This window comes from Aegilops tauschii, chromosome 5 (genome assembly GCF_002575655.3).
Source record: "Aegilops tauschii subsp. strangulata cultivar AL8/78 chromosome 5, Aet v6.0, whole genome shotgun sequence".
Taxonomy (NCBI): Eukaryota; Viridiplantae; Streptophyta; class Magnoliopsida; order Poales; family Poaceae; genus Aegilops; species Aegilops tauschii.
Genome location: NC_053039.3, coordinates 25,844,685 through 25,848,228, shown reverse-complemented (window position 1 = coordinate 25,848,228; position 3,544 = coordinate 25,844,685). Strand labels below are relative to the sequence as shown.

The 3,544-nt window shown below is 39.7% G+C and overlaps 1 pseudogene; it reads right to left on the bottom strand.

The window, feature by feature from the left end:
* Window positions 1-437: 437 nt before the first annotated feature.
* Window positions 438-918, bottom strand: LOC141022281 (SNF2 domain-containing protein CLASSY 4-like; annotated as a pseudogene).
* Between the last annotated feature and the right edge of the window lie 2,626 nt (window positions 919-3,544).

Sequence of the window (3,544 nt, the reverse complement as noted above, 5' to 3'; positions counted from 1 at the left end):
TTCGTTGTCGTCCATGATAAAGCAAGGGGACATCTAAGTAGCGCATTTAATGTGTTTTGTCCTGTGATGTCAGCCGATAAACTCGACTACTGTATACCTTTCCACCTCCTGTGTGCCACTGTGGAAGCCCCTTTTGACTATAAAAGGAGGCCAGCGGCGTACTGCGAGAGAATTTGGACTTTTTGGACTACGCACGCAATGGAGCTAGTTCAAGAACCCAAGAACACTCAAATATACACCAAAGCAGGACTAGGGTATTAAGCATCTTCGCAGCCCGAACCTGGGTAAAATCTCCCTGTGCTGACTACTAGACCCGCTCTTTGCACAACCCCGTACCCGCCAACCGCAGAAGGGATCCTCGTGATCCCATAGGTGTCGTTTCCACCGACAAGAAGCTTCCACTTACCCGAGGTCTATAAGTTCTATTGTCACTATGATCAGAGTACATTCACAAAAATCTCTTTCAGATTTTCATCTTCTGTCATTTGTTCCAAAATCCTATCAATGGAAATAAATTCTGATGACGGACTGCGTAGGCTATGGCTCACTTCAAAACAACAATTTGGACATTTGCTCCTTCTTAGCTTGGATATCATATTTGCCCTCCTCTTGTGTTCCTTCTGCGATTAGATTGTATATATGGACAATCTTTTGCTGACCAATTCGATATGCATGTCCAATCGCCTGCCTTCGGACAGAAGGGTTCCACACAACATCGAGGGGCAACGCACGCGATGCTCCAATGAGGGTAATACCTTCTCCACACACCTTGGTCGACGGAAGCATCACCTTGGCCTCGCTCCTCATATCATTGAAGTCCACCATGAAGGCGTTGCGGGTTTTAACGGAGACATTTCCACTCATACACAGGAGCTCGTTGCATTTAGTCCAGATGAACTCTTCCCTCGGCTGTTCCATGATCTAGTCCAATTGTTCAAGAAATTGGCTAAACACAAGCACTCGCTCTTGCAAAGATTCACTACTGGAATTTTTCGCTTTGCCGAGTGTTAGGCTCTTTGTCAGGTGCAATATGTTACGCAGTGGGCAATAGTAACTTTGCCGAGTTCCTACCAAAGAAGTACTCGGCATAAATTAAAACGCGGCAAACAGGTACTTAGCCGAGTATCGTCAACGAAACGCTCGGTAAAACAACAAAACTCGGCAACCAGGGTGTTGCCGAGTGCTAAACTCGGAAAAAAGGGGGTCTTTGCCCAGTGTCCCACTCGACAAAATGGGGTCTTAGCTACAATGCATTGTTTTGGCTGTAGCCGTTGCATACGACCTTAGATGAAGATGCTTCAAAAATCAAAGTTGTTCATTTTGATGACACTGATAATTTTATGTTGACAACTTTTACATTTGATGCCATATTATTTACACTTTTTCGCATGAAAAATTTGGTCTCAAATGACCTACGCAATGACCATATTCATTCCATAGTTTATGATAATGTGGTGAGCTTGGGCATATAGGTGAATCCTTCCGTTACAAACAATGTTGCCAAATAGAGTTTTGAACTTTTTGTCAAAAAATATAATTTTCTATTTTCTAAGTATCAAAATGTGTATTTTTTGTGAGGGAATTACAAAAACCAGGGTGCAAAATGGTTCTATCCTAATTTTCACATGAAGTAGGCCATATTTGATGGACCACTACCAAATGTTATAGATTTTCTAGGTCTATAGTTACTTTCACACATTTAAATGACTTTATGCCGATTTGCAGAAAGTAATTCAATTTGAACTGGAATTGTGTGATAGCTATGTCCTAAAAATTAGCAAACAACATATTTAGGTACACAAGTATTCATTATATGGAAGAACCATTTATAGTTTGGAAATGTTCAACTCCTTGCTATAAATAGTCATGACGGTCATTTTGACCCCTTTGAAAAAATGAAAGAAAATGAATAAAAGTTCATAAACTGCAATCCTTTCGCATGGACTCATTTTATGTGTACTATTTGTGAGGAAAAATGCCTAACTTACATTACGACAATTTTGAAAAAAAAATCCTTCACAAAACAGGTTATGAAGTCTATAAATTCATGAGTTTCAAGCCAAACGATTAAGGTGAGGACTATATTTATTGCATAGTTTATGATAATGTGGTGAACTTGGATATATAGGTGCATATTGGAAATGCAAACAATGTTGCCAAATAGAGTTTTCAACTTTTTATACAATAAAATCATTTTCTATTTTCGATGTGTTAAAAATGGGTATTTTTTGTGAAACAAGTACAAAATCCACGATGCAAATTGGAACCACTCTAATTTTCACATAAAGTAGACCGTATGTACCGGAAAATTCCCAAGTTCTATAAATTTTCTAGATCTCTAGTTACTTCCGCACATTTCAATGACTTTATGTTGATTTCCTGAAAGTAATTCAAATTTGAAATTTAAGTGTGTGATAGCTCTGTCCTAAAAATTAACAAAACACATGTTTAGGTACATATGTTAGTCATTATGTGGAAGAACCAGTTAGAGCTTTCAGAGATTCGACCCCTTGTCATGAGTAGCCATGCCAGCCATTTTGACCCCGTTTAAAATAAAATAATAAAAGTTCAAAAAATGCAATCCTTTCGCATGGACTCCTTTTATGTGTATTAGTTGCGAGGAAAAATGCCGAACTTTCAATATGAAAATTTTGAAAAAAGAATCCTTAAAAAACGGGCTATCGTGTATGGACATTCATGACTTTCATGTGCAAATCACCAAGGTGATGGCCATATTCACTGCATAGTTTATGGTAATGTGCACACATTTGACACATAGGTGCATCTTACCATTACAAACAATGTTGCAAAATAGATTTTCTACCTGTTTTGTACAACAAATTTATTTACTATTTTCTAAATGTAAAAATGTGTATCTTTTGTGAAGCAAGTACAAAAAATAGGATGCAAAATGGCTCCACTCCAATTTTCACATAAAGTAGACAATATTTGATGGCAATTCCCAAGTTTTTGGTTCATTTGCAATATTTCTAATATTATTTGGTATTTACGGAGTGTTACGCTCGGTAAAAGTCATGCTTTTACTAATTGGCAAAAAGAAAGCACACTCTCGACCAATCTCATGAAATCACATGGATTGATCACGTCGCAGCCTTCCATCTGGCTTTATCAAACCGCGCCTTCCCCTCTCTCTCTCCCTATCTCATACATCTCAATCACAGGCACGAACACCTCCTCTCTCTTTCTTCTCTATCTTCTCACACCAAGCACATTTCAAAATTCACCACTGGCCGCCGGAGAAGAGCAGAAGACCGGCGACTTGGGTGGCGCCCTGTGCAGCGTGCTCTTCGGCTAGATCCTCGTGGCGCTAGCCGAGTTCAACCTCGAGCATGGCAGTGGCTGGGACATCTACGACATCTCAGAGATCAAAGGCTTCAATTCGTTATGCGGCTTGCCGGTGTGATGCGTGTATGTTGTCTAGCATTGTATCTGCGTGTGTTATGTTGGCATGTTGGTGCATGCATGCCAGTTTATTGTGTATTGATGTATGCGTGTGGCTCGGACGGAATGATGCGCGGATATG